We start from the raw sequence: 18,007 nt of genomic DNA, 5'->3' as shown, positions 1-18,007 counted from the left end.
ACCCAGGGCCTCAGGCATGCAAGGCAAGCACTCTACCACTGAGCCATCTTCCCAGCCCCTTCTTCCTTCTTTCTTCTTCTTCTTCTTCTTCTTCTTCTTCTTCTTCTTCTTCTTCTTCTTCTTCTTCTTCTTCTTCTTCTTCTTCTTCTTCTTCTTCTTCTTCTTCTTCTTTCTTCTTTCTTCTTCTTCTTCTTCTTCTTCTTCTTCTTCCTTCTTCCTTCTTCCTTCTTTCTTCCTTCTTCTTCTTCTTCTTCTTCTTCTTCTTCTTCTTCTTCTTCTTCTTCTTCTTCTTCTTCTTCTTCTTCTTCTTCTTCCTTCTTCCTTCTTTCTTCCTCCTCCTCCTCCTCCTCCTCCTCCTCCTCCTCCTCCTCCTCCTCCTCCTCCTCCTCCTCCTCCTCCTCCTCCTCCTCCTCCTCCTCCTCCTCCTTCTTCTTCTTCTTCTTCTTTCTTCTTCTTCTCCTTTGCCAATCCTAGGGCTTGAACTCAGGGCCTACACACTGTCCCTGAGCTTTTTTGTTCAAGGCTAGTGCTCTAACACTTGAGCCACAGCTCCACTTTCAGCTTTTGGGGCAGGGGTTAGTTGGAGAAAAGAGTCTTTTTTGACTTTCCTGCCTAGGCTAGCTTCAAACTGTGATCCTCAGATCTCAGCCTCCTGAGGAGCTAGGATTATGAGCCACTGATGCTTGACAAATATAGCCATTTTTAAATGACCATTGTCACATACTGTGATATACTTCACCTAGGTGATATTTTAGGGGTTCACTTGCCCCCCAAAATCAGAGCTATCCATGTATCTTGGTGAAAGTAGCAAAATGGAGCTATAAAGCTCACAGTAGAACAATTTACCTTTTCAATGACTATATTTTAAGAAATATTGATCATTTTCTGCATCCCTTTTATGAAATTCCTCAGAAAGCTGAAAGCATTACAAGTCTGATGAGTGGGATGGAACACTTTAACCATCAAATCTTCCTATATTTCCTATAATTAGTAAATTCAGTTGATGATATTATAGATTGAGTTCTGTAGTCCCAAATCAGAGAAGTTCTAAGGCATTCGAATATCCACTTCTCAGCATTTCCTCATCATCAAATGTTTAGATGCCTCCTTTGCAATTTTACTCTATCTGCATAGTATCGCTAACATTATTCCCACGTTTCCTCAGTGCAGTAGTACTTGGCTCCAGGTAATAATATTCAGAAAATTGTATTTTTAATTCACATTACACTAAGATAAAATTTTGACATAGATCACCTAAAACCAGTATGATGTATAACACACCTTAAGGAAGTTGTATTAATATCTATTTATTATTTAAACTGTAATCTCTTCCTTTACTCTAGATACTAGATAATATTCGTATTTTAAATTTATTTATTCATAGACCCCTCTACATAGAGCAAGTCACAGCATCCTGCAAAAATAAATGTCACTGTCAATATCACGAAACCTATATAGTAGCACAAATGTGCAGTGTGCTTACCTCAGAAGTTTTAGTTCTTCTGATAAGAGTTACTCTAGCTACTTATGGGCACTAGATACATTTTTCTAATTTGGGGCATGGAAGGGAAATAACAAAATGCTGAAACAAGGATACAGGTTGACCCATTGTAACAATGAGATGTACAAGACACTATGTTGAAAACGAACTTTACAATTTCACAGCGGTGGCGGGCAAGGGGGTGGGGGAGGTGGTTAACAATGCTCAGTAGGAAATGTATTCATTACTCATGTAACTGTAACCCCTCTGTACACTCTTTTTACAATAAAAAATTAAAAAATATAAAACTTCAAGAAAGAAAACCATTTGCAATGAATAGTTTATAACTAAAGGTTTGATCCTCTGAAATAAATTAAGCAACAGTAATAGGACATGCATTATGTTCAGGGACAAGGGGTCTGGGAAATTCTTTGGAGTCAAAGTCATAAAATTTCAGAAATATCTTGAAATGCACTCATTTATTCTTTTTCTTTCTTTTTTAATTTATTTTTTGCCAGTCCTGTGGCTTGAACTCAGGACTTGGGCTCTGTCCCTGAGCTTCTTTTGCTCAAGGCTAGCACTCTACCACTTGAGCCATAGCACCACTTTTGGCTTTTTCTGCTTATGTGATACTGAGGAATTGAACCCAGGGCTTCATACATAAAGGCAAGCACTCTACACTAAGCCCCATTCCCAGCCCCCCGCCCCCCACTTATTCTTAAGAAAAACTCCAGGTTTGAAACCGGAATCCAGATCATCTGCCACTTATTGAAGGGTATTCTTAGCTCAAGGGACTAGCCATGCCCACCATGCAGCATTAATTTGAGATTTTATAATGTACCTGCACTTCTTTAAAAGTTATGCATTTTAAAGGTTGAACCACGTGCAGTGGCTCCACCAGGAATCAAGCTACTTGATAGGATTGCAGTTTAAGGCCAGCTCAAGAAAGAAGTTCTTGAAACCCCATGTCAATCAATAAAAGCTGGGCATAGTGGTGCATGCTTAATATTCCAGCTCTGTGGGGAGCACAAATAGCAGAATCATGGTGCGGGTAGGCCCATACATAAACACAAAGACTCCAAATAACCAAGGATAAAAGGTCAGAGGCACAGTTCAAGTGTTAGAGCACCTGTTCAGCAAGAACAAGGCAAGGCCCTCAGTTCAAATCCAGTACTATTCCCAAGAAGGAGGAGTGGGGGGAGGGGCAGAAAAGGAGGAGGGGAAGGAAGTTTAAAGTAATTATTAGCACCGTGTTCATGCTTGTAGAGTTACTACTATATTTTGGCGTTGTATTGGGGAAGAATTTAAAAATTACATCTCAGACTCTAAGTTATTTCTAGAATGATTTTGGCATTTTGTTTTTTTTTTCTCTAAGCTAAAGGTTAACAAGGTTGGGAAGAGAGAAATACATTTTTTTAAATCAATAGACATAAAGATGACATTTTCTCAGTTCTAAAGGTATTTCCAGTGGTCAATGTCCCAACATAGACTCCCACAAAATTGTATACATACTAATTCCGTGGTTCAGTTACAAATGTTGTCTGCAGTTCAGTCATTCTTGAGGAAAAGAGAATCAGGGGTATGGAGACAATGCTAAAGCTCATGTATAGATCTGGTGGCAGCAAAATAGGTGCAGGATAAATAACTGTTCCCACCAATGAGCTACCAGCTAGCCAAAAGTGAATATTGTTTTTACAAGAATATTAAAAATATAAAGTCAACAACAACCACCAAAATCCCCCAAGGACAGAGAGACAGACAGACAGAGACACTGACAGAGACAGATAGAAAGACTCAAGCAAGCAAGCAAGAATCCATTATGTCGTGATGCTGTGACTCAAAGCTTTCCCTTTTCTGGTCCTGCCTGTTAGTGCATTTAGACTTACTTGCGTATTCCAAGCAATTTTTAAGGTTTTAATGTGTAGCTTACCAGAGTAAGCTAGAGATCTAATTTCAAATGCTAATGTTCTTAGTGAGAGGACTCCTCTAACTAGACACACAAAGGCACTTAAAAAATTTTTTTCCAGATGCTTCCCTCACCCCTTAAAAACGTAATTCTTGTCCACACCCAGAATTCCTATATATGGAGAGTAATTTTTTTTATCCCTCTACTTCCTGGCAAGATAGCATAGTAAACAGCAGTTTCTACGATCATTTCCTCTGTGCTCTGGGCACACGTTCCAAGGTGAGTTTTTCAAATAGATTATTCTAACAATCCTATATTGTTTTTCCCAAATACCTGGATTTAGTAGATGTTCATCAATTGGTCTACTCAGACTCTATGACATAGAGCCTTGTTATTGAAACCTTAAAAAAAAGGATTATTTTCTCCTCTTCCTAGTAACTGAAGTTTACTACTGTCTCCCCTCCTCCCCTGTCTCATTTTTCTGAGCAGTTTCTAGAAGTGAAAGCCTCTTCAGAGCCCAATACTATTTAGATTTAGACAAGACCAGAAAGTGGGAACAGGATCGACATGTGTCTGGTACATCCATGGCTTGGAAAAGATTTTCACATACACACTGTACCCCCACCTACTGCAATTTTCCATGTGAGGGCCAATACTCACTTTTATGCCGAAGAAGAGGGAAAAACACTTTAAGACCAGCAAATCTGGCTCAGAAAAGAATGAACTCCAGCACAGCCTTGCTAAAGTGTACAGTTTCTTGTAAACGGCCTTGGTTTCAGGAAGTGGGAATTGAAAAGGAAACAAACCCTGTCACTGTCTCAGAATTTGGTTTCGTCATCTAATTACGGGGACGTGCAACAATTCTTCACTACAGGATACACCCCTTTGGGAACCTCAGAGGAGAAAGGTATGCTGGGAGCACTATTGCTATAGAAAAGTTCCTCCTCTTAATGAAAGTGTAAGGAAATACCTTTGTCAAACTAAGCATGGAGAACCTGTTCTCCAAGAGCCAAGAGAAGAATGTCAGTAAGACACGGCATGGCATGGTTTTGATCTGTTACCAACAGACAAATTTACTTTAAGGCTCTTGTTTTGTTTTCTACCTTGGAATTAGGGTGCAGAAGGGAGTGCCAGGACGGAATATCTGGTTAGACTGGCTGATTTAATAGGGAGAATTGTTTTATTGAGTTACATGGTAGATGTTGGTCTTCAATGAAAGAACTGACATTTGCCAAAAATATTAACTACCTGAAAAGTTTCTAATTTGTTGATTCAAATACATTTTGCTGGGAAAGATTTTGAAGCCAAGCAGTATTTTAACTTTTGCAATACTTTTTGCAGCAGGTTGAAGAAACTTACACTAGATTGAAAGAGTGGTGGATTTAATTAAAACTAATTTGATAGGTTTTAATTCAGGTTTTTTAAATTTACTTTCCAGAAACTGAGAGTGAATGGCTCTAAGGACTCAGAAACAAATCGTTTAGTGAGTTGGATAAATTCTAGCTCTGCTTCCCAACAAAATAGAAGGAAATCAAGTAGTTAGAAGCTAGAGCACTTAAAAACAGTAAATACGGATTATTACATAACTTTTTGTGCCAGTTCTGGGACTTGAATTCAAAGCTTGGACACTGTCCTAGCATTCTACCACTTAAAACACAACTCCACTCCTGGGTCTGTGTGTGTGTGTGTGTGTGTGTGTGTGTGTGTGTGTGTGTGTGTGTGTGTGTGTGTGTGTGTGTGTGTGTGGTCATGGGGCTTGAACTTAGAGCCTGGGTACTGTCCCTGAGGTGTTTCTCTCTCTCATTCTCCCTCCTCCTCCTCCTCCTCCTCCCCCCTCCTCCTCCTCCTCCTCCTCCTCCTCCTCCTCCTCCTCCTCCTCCTCCTCCTCCTCCTCCTCTTCTTCTCCCCCTCCTCCTCCCCCTCCTCCTCCCTCTCCTCCCCTTTCTCTTCTCCCCTTCCTCTCCTCCTCCTCCTCTTCCTTCTTCTTCTTCTTCTTCTTCTTCTTCTTCTTCTTCTTCTTCTTCTTCTTCTTCTTCTTCTTCTTCTTCTTCTTCTTCTTCTTCTTCTTCTTCTTCTTCTTCTTCTTCTTCTTCTTCTTCGGTTGCTGCTGCTGTGGCTGCTGCTGCTTTTACTTCCTTCTTCCTTCTTCTTTCTTCTTCTCTGGTCTTGGGCATGATCTCAGGGTCTTAGTTCAGTGTTCTTTAGCTTCTTTTTTCTCAACAGCCCTACTTCCAGCTTTATAGTAGTTGACTGGAGAAAAGAGCCTCATGGACTCTCCTTCCTGGGCTAGCTTGAGACTGTGATCCTCAGATCTCAGCCTCCTAAGTAGGTAATTACAGTCATGAGACACCAATGCCCAACTCTTTATTTTTGTCTTTTTAATCAATTAAAAATTAATAGTTGTAATCTACAATATAATCTAAAACATTTAATATTTAGTGTTTATAGTCAAAGGAAGTAAATAATAATTTCAGTACATAAGTTGTACATGTGGCAGAAAATATGATAAAATCTTTGAAGTGTATTGACTTTTAGAGAAAAGTCTATAAAGGAAGTAGAAGGAAAATAGGAGTTTACGGAGCTAAAAAAAGAACATGACAGCAGGGCATTGATGGCTAACGCCTGTAATCCTAGCTACTCAGGAGGTTGAGATCTGAGGATTGCGGTTCAAAGCCAGCCCGAGCAGGAAAGGCCATGAGACTCTTATCTCCAATAAAACACTTAGAAAACTGGAAGTGGCCATGCTGCTCAAGTGGAAGAGTACTAGCCTTGAGCTGAAGAGCTGAGGGACAGCACCCAGGCCCAGAGTTCAAGGCCCCCCCAAAAAGAAAAAGAACATGACATTTCCAACTGTTGAAAAAGTAACTTGCACGTGCTTTTAGCAGGGTGCCATGGAACCTGTGATCACTTGGCTATGTCATCTTAATTGGACTCACTTAAAAGAGCATGTAAGAGTTTTATATATTAAGTATGTCCCCTAGACCTTGGGCAACTATTTAAAATTACAATAAAAGATGGGCACCATCTTAAAAATATGTCAGGCAGATTCCCCCCCCCCCAGAATTCTATTTAGAGATGGGTGAGCAAAACATGTCAGAAATTGGGCATTTGATGGGATTCTAGGGCCTAAAACGTGGCCTTGGTCACATGGAAAAGAGGAAATAGCAAACAGAAGAAGGGCAGGTGACTCACTAACCTTCTGTGTGGCCTGAACCATCCTCTGATAAGGATTCCTGGCAGAAGCCTTGGGGCTATGGAAACATAAAGATATAATATATAATCATAACATTGACTTTCAGGAAGTTTTCTTTTTTTAATATATATTTTTTATTGTAAAGATACTGTCCAGAGGGATTACAATTACATGAGCAAGGTATGAGTCCATTTCTTATCAAGCATTGTTACCCTCTCTTTTGTTTTTCCCCTACCATCCCTTCCCTCCCCCCTCTCTAACTATTCACCAAAGTTGTAAAGTTCGTTTTCAACATAGTGGCTTGTACATCTCATTGTTACAATGTCATCCTATATGCTTATTTCAGCATTTTGTTATTGCCCTTCCCCTCCCCAAATTAGAAATATATATATAATACAAGATGCAAGACATTGAAATTAAATACAATGACAACAGGGGTTATACCATGGGGGAAGAACATACAAAGAAACAAAAAAAAATCACATAGTACATTATAAGTACATTAAAAAGAACAACAAGGTGGGGAGTTGTGGAGGTGGGAGGGAAGGGATGGTAGGGGGACAACAAAGGAGGAGGCAACAATGCTCAATAGGAAATGGACTCATTACCTTGCTCATGTAACTGTAACCCCTCTGTACAGTATTTTTACAAAAAATGTACAGAAAAGAACAACAAGAAAGATAAAATCTCTTGTGTCCCTATCTTGGGGTTCAATTCACTTAGCAATAGGTTATATGGTCATATGTACCTAGCTTTTGACCTCTTCTTCTTGTCCTACACAAGTTATTGCTGATAAGGGAAAACATGGGACCTATGTTTCTTTGGGTCTGGCTTGTTTCACGTAATATAATTTTTTCCAAGTCTTTCAATTTCCTAATAAATGGGGTAGTGTCCTTCTTTCTGATGGAAGCATAGGATTCCATTACATACATACATATATATATATATATCACTTCCTTGATCCATTCATCTACTGAGGGACATCTGGGTTGGTTCCATATCTTAGCTATGGTAAATAATGCTGTGATAAACATAGTTGTGCTGGTAGCTTCAGTATGGCCTTGTTTGTGATTGTTTGGGTAAATGGCTAAAAGTGATGGGTCATAGGGGAGCTCTATGTGGAGTCTTTTGAGGAACCTCCATTCTGCTTCCCAAAGTGGTTGAACAAGATTACACTCCCACCAACAATGCAGTAGGGTCCCCTTGCAGGAAGTTTTCAAAGACAATGGAAACTTTAAAATCACAAGCTTCAGTCATTAGATTGATTTTAGATGGATATCTAGAAAAGCAAGTACATGAGAACATACTTAGAAGAACTGGGTTCACTATCATATTCATTTTGATTTTCCAGGTTTTATCATCTAGCATATAAAATGCCCAGACAAGCTGGTAAATGATCATTCATTTACTTACTGTGGTTAAAAGTAAGTATCAGCTGGGCACTGGTGGCTCACATCAGTAATCCTAGCTACTCAGGAGGCTGAGATCTAAGGATCATGGTTTGAAGCCAGCACAGGCAGAAAGCCCATGAGACTCCAATTAAACACCAGGAGGTCAGAAGTGGAGCTATGGCTCAAAGTGGTAAAGTGCTAGCCTTGAGTAGAAGAGCTCAGGAACAATACCCAGGTCCTGAGCTCAAGTCCTATGACCAACAAAAAAAAATGTAAGATTTTTTTTTTGACCAAATGTTAAGTAAGCCCAGGAAAATGTGTCTAGAAATTAGCTGAAAAAATAGACAAGGGTTAGTTCATGATACAAGAACTTTGTGTTTCATTCTAAGGAGTGTGAGTATTTGTCTTGAAAACAACATTGGCAGATCATAGAATATTTAAGGTATAGGGTCATAAAATCAGACAACTCTTTTAAAAAGAACATTCGCAGTTGGAAAGTTGGTTATTTATTGTTTGTTTGTCAGTCCTGGGGCTTGAACTCAGGGCCTGAATGCTGTCCCTGAAATTTTCTTGCTCAAAGTTAGAGCTTTACCACTTGAGCCACAGCTCCATTTCCTGCTTTTTTTTTTTTTGGAAGTTAATAAGAGATAAGAGCCTTGTTGGCTTTCCTCCCCAGAGCTAACCTCAAAATGCAATCCTCAGATTTCAACCTCCTGAGTATCTAGGACTAAAGACATGAACCACCAGCACCCACCAACTGGTAGATGAATTAGAAAGTAAGATAGGAGTTAGATAAGAGGGGGGGGAAGTAAAATAGGAATTAGGAAAAATGACTTGAAAGACTAGAAATATTCTAGACAGAAGTACTGATAGGGTTTCACTAATTGTGGCAACAGCAGAACTAAAACAGACAGGAAAAGAAATCTTCAGGACATAGATTCCCAGGCCTGGGGGAGAGAAATATGGACAAATTACTTAGAGGAAGTAAAAAAGCTTAAACTGCAGTGAGAAATGAGCAAAGAACAGACAGGATGAAAAAAAAAGGCCACCAAGAAAAAATTAGCTAATGTTACAACTTAGATGGGTGAAACATTTTTCTTTTAGAATCCTGAGATCAAACCCGGAGCCTTGTAGAAGCTAAGCAAACACTATTACTGAGCTACACACCCAGCCTAGGATTTATGTAGAGAAAGAAGGATCTGCACAGAAGCTAGAGGAAGAATGCCTAGAATGGTAGCAGACAAACCACTTGTGCCGCCACCCCAAAACAAGAACAGTACATAATTGGAGGGTAGAGCTCTTGTCTAAAAATTAAGACTTTCAAGAGGCAACAGTGGAGCCAAGTAGGTCACACACCCAGTCCAGAAGCTCTACCTACAAGCCAGGCATCTGGGAGGGATGGTGGTTTGGGTCGTGGATACAATGAAGTGGGAGTGGTCTAGAGCCCTCAACAATGCACATAGTGAAGGAGGATGGGAATATAAGGTAAGACCACCAAGGATGACTTTAGACAGAAGAAATCAATGGCACAGTGGCAGAAAGCAGGGGATGGAATATTTTTTTTAAGTCTTGGTAAGAAGAATACATTGAGTAGAAAGAAAACCTTGTCAATTAAGCCTAGATTAAATGAGATACTCAAGGGCAGCTATCCTGGTGACCCGCAGTTGAAGTTCTAGCTACTCAGGAAGCTCTGCGAATTACAACTTAAGGCCAACCAGGGCAGGAAAGTCCATGAGACTTATCTCCAGCTAATCATCAAAAAAGCTGGAAGTGGAGATGTAGCTCAAGAGGTAGAGTGCTAGCTTTGAGCAAAAGAGTTCAGGGGCAGTGCCAGGCCCTGAGTTCAAGCCCCAGGACTGGCACAAACACACACACACACACACACACACACACACACACACACACACACACACAACTGAAGGAAGCAGATTTTGAAATACAATTAAACTTTTCCCCCCCAAAGTTCTATCAGTGTTGGAACATACTGATTTCCTTGTCACCTTAATTATTTTAATATGCAACTAATTGTGCCATAAATTTGAGGCTTCAAATTGCGGGTAGTAGCCATGTATTTATGGGCGTAACAATTTGAATGCAATGGGGGAACTTTCTTGTTAGAATAGGTATGTAGCCAACAATACAATGACAATAGTAAATGCAAAAAGAGAAGGAGAGATGAAGGATAGATAATTTAGTCCAGATCAGGCTTTTTTCCCTCATCAATATTACCTATTTTATATTTTATTTTAGGAGAAAATAAAACAAATATGTCACCAATCAGATTCTGTACATTTTAGGGTTTCTCTTATTAATAATACAAAATGCTATTGCTTATTAGGAAGCTAGTGATACATGAATTTTAAGAATTACTGCAGATCAAACTTCAATATAGCTAACAAAATTAACACAGATGTACTAATAAACTAAATAAATATTTAAATATGATGTTAAGGGGCATTATTCTTTTTTTAAAACTATAAAACCACCCGGACATGGAATAGTATTCAAGGAAAGTTAGAACTAAAAACTAAGATCACTAACTGGTTAGACAGCATATGACTGCCAGAAATAATGTAACTCCTTCAATTTTTTTTCCTGTGTTTCATATTGCTTTCATGATCTCTGTCTCTTAGTGGTGACTGGAGTTTCCAGGGTCAGAATTAATTGGCCCTGGAATTAATTGATCAAGAACCCATTGACCAAGATGTATCTTGGGGCTTGGAAGGTGGCTCAGTGGTAGAGCGCTTGCCTTGCATGCATGAAGTCCTGGGTTCAGTTCCTCAACACCACATAAGCAAAAAGAAAAAAGCTGGAAGTGGAGCTGTGGCTCAAGTGATAGAGTGCTAGCCTTGAGCTGAAGAGCTGAGGGACAGTGCCCAGGCCCAGAGTTCAGGCCCCACAACCGGAACCCCCCCCCAAAAAAGAATGTATTCTTCTTCCTTCCTTCCCTTCTTCCCTTCCTTCCTTCCTTCCTTCCTTCCTTCCTTCCTTCCTTCCTTCCTTCCTTCCTTCCTTCCTTCCATAAGGTTTTAGGCAAGAAAAGCACCATGCAGAGAGGACTAAAAAGATTGACAGGAAAGTTTATTGGGGTACACTTCCGGGTCCTGATCAGAGAGGTTGCACTGAGTGTAGTTGTAGCAGAGCTTTGATGGGCAGGGTAAAAGCAGAAGTTGTGCGCAGGGACTTGGGGCACGTAGCTTGTTTTGGCAGTTTGCACTGGAAGAATGGTTGACTCAGTGCTTTTGAGAGGGCAGCCTGTTCCCTATCAGCCTTTTCCTCTTCCTCCTAGGCATGAAAAACTTTCAAGGCCACATTTACCAGGTCCCGGATAGGAGTCTGAGGGCCATCTTCCCCCTTCTTGAGTTTATTTTTTTATGTCTGGATCTAACAGAGATAAAGTGAGAGGCCAAAACACAGCAGCAGCTGGGAAGGCGGGGTCCATGGGGGTGTATTTAGTCTGGCTAAGAGGCGGTGGGGTTTTCATCTCAGAGCTGAGTAATTTCCCTCAATTTACCAAAATGAACAACCTTGTGGGAGGCCGCCTGTCAACTAGCCAAGAGGCTCTGAGTCATTTTGTCCCTCTGCCAGCGTCCAGCCATGCCTACCTGTGTGTCTGTCTGGTACCAGTTCCCAGCGAGGGTCCTGTCGGGGAGACCGACTCAGCCCCCACAGACATGGGGGTATCTGTAAGGTGGATCTCATCCCCATGAGCCTGGACAGCCTGAGGGACTCGCTCACAGTCCTCCATCGTGAGAGTGGAGCAGAGTATAACATGGAGATCATGCCAGGTGAGATATCAGACCCTCAGCCCAGTGGGGTCAGCTGGCACACAGGGCAGTGGACGCTACGGGTGGAGGGGATGAGAGTCGAGAGGGTCAGGAGGGGAAGAGAGAGGGGGAAAGTTTTAAGAGGGATCTTGCCCCAGAAGCAAGATTTGAGATAAAGACAGGAGAGATGGAGAGAGGGAAGTAGAGGAATCCCTGGTGGTCAGAATTTCAGCCCACTTTCCCACTCACTCACAGAAACTGTGGAGATCGGGCAATATGTGAAAATTGAAAGTCCCATTTTCAGGCCAGCACGACTGGTTATGGAGCTGGTAGATAGGCCATTCCCAGTTACAGAAGAAGATGAGGGTCAGGCCTAAGGCCTAGAGATATGAGGTCAGCCAATGAACAACCCAAAGGAGTGTATGGGTCTGGTTTGGAATTTTGGTTTCCCATAGTTCCCAGGCAGTCCGGGGTAAAACTAAGGCTGACGATGGCTTAGTCCTGTCTCAGCCCAAGAGTTACGGTGCAGTAGAGGCCGCGAGATGACAGGTGTCCCTGGCTATTCTCAGAGCCGGGCCCAGTGGCCGGAGGGAGACTCGGGCTCGAGCTCCTGACTCACAGACAGAGCCCAGTTCCTGGGAGGAGAGTTCCGGAAGGAGCAGGCCAGGACACCCTGGGAGAGTAGGTGGGGACTCATCCAATCTGAATGTAGTGGATGTTTAGAAGGTGGGCTTGAGTTCCTTGGCCTGATCAGGGGGGAGAGAGGGGGAGAGAGAGAGACAGAGAGACAGAGAGAGACAGAGAGACAGAGACAGAGACAGAGAGAGAGAGAGAGAGAGAGAGAGAGAGAGAGAGAGAGAGAGAGAGAGAGAGAGAGAGAGAGAGAGAGAGAGAGAGAAGACAGAGACAGAAAGACAGATAGAGAAAGAGACACACAGAGAGACAGAGAGAGAGAGAAAGAGGGGGTGGGGGACAGGCCTCAGATGACCAATAATATCCCAAGCCACCTGGTGGCCATCCACGAGATATGCACGGCTTCCGGTCTGTCAAGTGGCTGTGGAGTGCAAAGTAAGCTCAGTGCTCCGGATGGAGGAGGCCTCAGGAAAAGGAGGAGAGGAAAAGAGGGACTGAGAAGGGGCAGTGCCCGTAGGTCGCCCAAGGGCAAAGCGAAGCACTACCGCCTTCCTGGGTGTCAGCACCAGATGTAAGGTTTTAGGAGAGAAAAGGACCACGCAGAGAGGAATAAAAAGATGGACAGGAAAGTTTATTGGGGGTATGCTCCTGGAAGAACTTCCTGGGGTCGGGATCAGGAAGGTCGCACTGAGTGTAGTTGTAACAGAGCGTTTTGTTGTTGTTGTTGGTCCTGGGGTTTGAACTCTGGGCCTGGGCGCTGTCCCTCAGCTCTTCAGCTCAAGGCTAGTGCTCTACCACTTGAGCCACAGCGCCACTTCCGGTTTTTTAGTGGTTTATTGGAGATAAGAGTCTCACGGATTTTCCTGCCTGAGCTGGCTTTGAACCTCGATCCTCATATTTCAGCCTCTTGAGTAGCTAGGATTACAGGCGTGAGCCACTGGTGCCCAGCTTCTCTACCTTTTTTACTCAGGGCTGGCGCCTTTGTGTAACAAATTGTCTCAATGTTTACAGCTTAAGATGGCACCCATTAAATTCCCTGTAAACTATAGAAGATGCATTTTCAATGTATGTGAATGGTGTCATGAAAAAAACACGGTCATTTTATAGGATTTTAAGAATTCAAAGGGGGCTAGGGAATGTGGCTTAGTGGTCAAGTGCTTGCTTGCCTAGCATGCATGAAGCCCTGGGTTTTATTTCTCAGTACCACATAAACAGAAAAAGCCAGAAGTGGTGCTGTGGCTCAAGTGGTAAGAGTGTTAACCTTGAGCAAAAGAAGCTCAGGGACAGTGCTCAGGCCCTGAGTTCAAGCCCCAAGACTGTGGGAAAAGGAAGAAAAAGAAAGAATTTCAAGGGAAAATAAAGGTAGATTCTATAATGAATGGAAACAATCAACCAAATGAAACACAGCCTTTTAAAAATGTATGTCATGTTTCCATCAGCCAGACATTGGGGTGCAGGCGGCTCAGAATGCTAAAGATCTCCCCTGGGGCTGGTTGTTGACAGTTACAGGTGTTTTTCTGGCTAGCTGTTGGCTGGGTCACACCCAGCTATGAGATGCCACCCAAACTTTGGCATGTGTAGATCTAAGAATCTGAATGAACAAGGAAGTCAGTGGGGTACAGAGAATAGATATCATGGATGCCAACAATGAAGAGACACAAACAGATTAGCAACTCTTTTCCTCCTATAGGATATGACTGCCTGGTCACAAATTAAACTTCCTCTATTTTTTAAAATTTTAAATGAGAAAGTATCTAAAAGATATACTTAGGATTCTTTCCATGAGCAAAAATCTTTACAGTCCCAAACAGCCAAGTTACTAAATAGTACTGATGTGGAACCCATATCGTGGGGCTGTTAGAGATGACGGAAGAACATTTTCCAGTGGGACACAGTGACTTGAATAGGAGCTCTGACGCAAGATTTTACTTTATTTCCTAACACCAATACTACTCGGACATCTTATGTTGCCTAAAGCTAGACAGAAACGTGTTGAATTGTGGTGCTTTTATATTATTCCAATTAAGTTAGGCACTAAAATTTTTAAATAAATGACCCTTTTTTGTATCAAGAACATAGATGTCTAATAACTTCTTCTGTTTTGATTTGGTAAAGAATCCAAGCTCAGCTTTTGGGAGTGTCTCTAAAGAGTTCCTTTTAATGTCTTCCAGGAATAATTCAGTTTGCTACTTAGGGCTTTTTGTTTTTTTGCCACTTAGAGCACTTCCCTAAGTAGAGTGAAGAGCACTAATTGTAAAAGCCCCCTCATCTCTACCCCACCCCCAGCCCTACCCTAGGCCTGCATCAAATTCACAGGTGAGGTGAATTAGACCACTTGGTCCAATGGAAAAGGTACACACAAGTGCAAGAGAAAGTGTTCATCTTTGAAGTCACTTCATGAGAAAAGAATTAATTTATTAAGATGATATAACCATAATGAGATGAGCATGAATGCTCATTCTTGTTTAGTTCTTTTTCCAAATGGGAACTACCAGTAAGGCCTTTACAGCAGGCCTGTGGGAACAGACTGCAGTGCAAGCCTCTGTTGGGGCCTTGCTGAGAGAGAGTCCTTCCTTCCTTCCTTCCTTCCTTGTTGTGGGGCCTGAACTCTGGGCCTGGGCGCTGTCCCTCAGCTCTTCAGCTCAAAGCTAGAGTTCTATCACTTGAGCCACAGCGCCACTTCCGGCTTTTTCTGCTTATGTGGTGCGGAGGAATCGAACCCAGGGCCTCATGCATGCAAGGCAAGCCCTCTACCACTGAGCCATCTTCCCAGCCCTTTTCTTTGTATTTTATTTATTTATTTTGCCAATACTGAGGTTTGAACTCAGGGCCTGGGCACTGTCCCTGACTCTTATTACTAAGCCACCTTCCCAGCCTGAGAGTCAGTACTTCCTTCTGTAATTTTCTTACAAACAAACTTTCTTCTTTTCTCTTTTTCACTCTCCTGTCTCTCTCCTCTTCTCTTTCTCTCTCCACCCATCCTTCCTTCCTTTTCTTCTTTTCCTTCCTTTCTTCCCTCCCTCCTTCCTTCCTTCCTTCCTTCCTTCCTTCCTTCCTTCCTTCCTTCCCCAGGTCTTGAACTCAAAGCCTCATGTTCTTGCTTGGTTTTCTTGCTGTACACAGCTGGTACTCTGCCCCTTAAGTCATGCCTCCAGGTCTGATTTTTGCTGATTATTTGGAGATGGAGTCTCACAGACTTTTCCGCCTGAGCTGGCTTTACATCTGGATTCGCCTTCAGGGTCTCAGCCTCCTGAGTAGCTAGAATTACAGGCCTGAGCCAGTAGGATCCAGCTTCCGAGTCACCTTTCATTACAGAAAGTTTTAACTGTGCTCCTGTAACAATAAAGCCACTTTTCCTATCAAAGAGGGATGTACTTGTTTTCCAAAAGAGCTAGTACTGCTCTGTTTGGTTCAACTTTGACCTTGGATGAAGATGAAACAAGAAAATTTGTAGTAAATTTGTAAAATTTTCTTTTCATTTAAAAAATAACTTCTGAAGCCAGAGGTTGGTGGTTCACGCCGTAATCTTAGCTACTCAGGAGGGTGAAATCTGAGGATCTCTGGTCTGGAAGTAGAGCTGTGACTCCAATGGTAGAACACTAGCTTTAAGCAAAAGAAGCTCAGGGGCAGTGCCCATACCCTGAGTTCAAGTCCCCAAAAACTTCTGAATTATTTTGCCCAAACAGAAACAGTTGCTGGGCACTGATGGCTCACACCTGTAATTCTTGCTACTCAGGAGGTTAGGTCTGAAGAGTACAGTTCAAAACCAGCTGGGAAGGAAAGTCCATGAGACTCTTATCTCCAATTAATCACCCAAAAGCTAGAAGTGGAGCTGCGGCTCAAGTTGTTGAGTGCCAGCCTTGAGCAAAAAAGCTAAGAAATTATCCTCAGGCCCTGAATTCAAGTCCCAGTGTACACACACACACACACACACACACACACACACACACACACACACTCCCAAAGCAAACAGCAATAAAGCACAAATTACAAATTACTTTACCTACCAATTAAATACAAGTGACTTAAAATCATTGAAGTTGTAAATATGTCCTGGAGATCTTCATAAATCTCAATCAATTGAAGTTACAGAAAGAAATGGGTACATTTCCTTTTGGTTCTGGGCTTATTCAAGCTTCTAGAAGCCTTCTGGACATTTTGTCAGTTTTCATGTAGACTGACAGTCAAGATTGAAGACTGAGCACAGCACAGTGCTCAGAGAGAAGCAGGGACAACTTCTACCCACCTGCTGACTTTGACCCCTGTCCAGCATGCCCCCAATGCCTTAGGGAACAGAAACCAAACTCTTGACTGTTTCTCAGTTCCTATAAGACTATTTTCAGTTTTAAGATTAAAAAAAGAAAAACCAATTGTCCGATGGAAACAACCATCACTAAAATTACATTCTTCTCTCAATCTGTATTTATTTGAAGTCTCTTTCTGGGTCATTTAGTAAACCAACTAAGTCATTCATCTTCAGAGAAACTTAGGAAGAAAATAATTTCCAGCACCTCCAATTTCAGCAACGATTCAGTATCTCTATTAATGAACACCTTGTTGAAGGATGGAGGTATGGCTCAAGTGGTAGAGCAGTTGATTAGCAACACAGAGGCCCTGAGTTTAAGGCCCAGTAACACCAAAACCCAGACTAACCCAAAACAAGCCCTACTTCTATGGTCCTTTGCAGTTTATTAAGCATATTTATAGCAGATAGCAGAAACTACTCTTCTGGTAAAAGTGTTTTATGGTATGAGTTTATTGGCATTATCAAGTTACATGCGCTATCTTCTGCATTAATGATTTGAAAGAGGACACCTGGCTGTCTCTCTAGTAGAGAAGAAATAATAAATGTTAATGATTAACAAACACAATTGCTGACCTTACTGGAAATCTGCCTCACGTATGTGGATGCTTTCTTGCCCAGGGGTGGGGTAGAATCCATATCTTCGTGTGTGTGTGTGTGTGTGTGTGTGTGTGTGTGTGTGTAATGGGGCTTGAATTAGAGGCCTGAGCCTTTAGCTTTTTTTTTCTCTCCCAGCTGACACTCTACCACTTGAGCCACAGCTTTTCTTCTGACTTTTTTTGAGATAAGATTCTTCTGGCCTTTACTGCTAATTTCAAACGGTGTTCCTCAGATTTCCACCTTCGGAGTATCCAGGACTACAGGCATGAGTCATCAGCCCCCAGCCTATATTATTTTTCAAATGAATGGTCCTTCTTTTATTTTACTAAATAATGTGTTCCATTGTGATATTCTCATTTAAGTATACAGTAGTGCTGGATCATACACCTCCATGAACCTTTTGCCCTCTCCTGCTATGTCCACCCATATAATCCCCCTTTGTTTGTTCATGTGTTATTTGTGCTTACTTTAGGCCTGCATTCCACCTATGAGAGAAAAGCCCTACGTTGGCTTGCTTCACATAATATGATCATCTCCAATTCCATCCATTTTCCTGCAAATGACATAATTTTTTCTTCTTTACGGCGGAATAATAGTCCATGACATACACACCACATTCTTTATTCATTCACGAGTGTTTATATAGGTTTACTCCCTCAGTCGGCATAGAGCAGGATCATTTGTAGTGGAACTAAAAGTTCTACTTCTAGATTTTTGAGGAAACTAAGCACTGA

General features: G+C 41.9%; 1 protein-coding gene across 2 annotated transcripts in view; it reads right to left on the bottom strand.

The window, feature by feature from the left end:
* Alpk1 (alpha kinase 1) overlaps nt 1-4,159 on the bottom strand; it is a 98,084-nt gene extending 93,925 nt beyond the window's left edge. For both annotated transcript variants that reach the window (XM_070022472.1, XM_070022470.1), the window contains exon 1: nt 4,047-4,159. The gene's annotated coding sequence lies outside the window, so the exon portion shown is untranslated. The remainder of the gene's footprint in view (nt 1-4,046) is intronic.
* Between the last annotated feature and the right edge of the window lie 13,848 nt (nt 4,160-18,007).

Source organism: Dipodomys merriami, unplaced genomic scaffold, assembly GCF_024711535.1.
Source record: "Dipodomys merriami isolate MVZ:Mamm:240054 unplaced genomic scaffold, mDipMer1.0.p SCAF_15, whole genome shotgun sequence".
Taxonomy (NCBI): domain Eukaryota; kingdom Metazoa; phylum Chordata; class Mammalia; order Rodentia; family Heteromyidae; genus Dipodomys; species Dipodomys merriami.
This window is presented reverse-complemented; position numbering and strand designations above follow the sequence as displayed.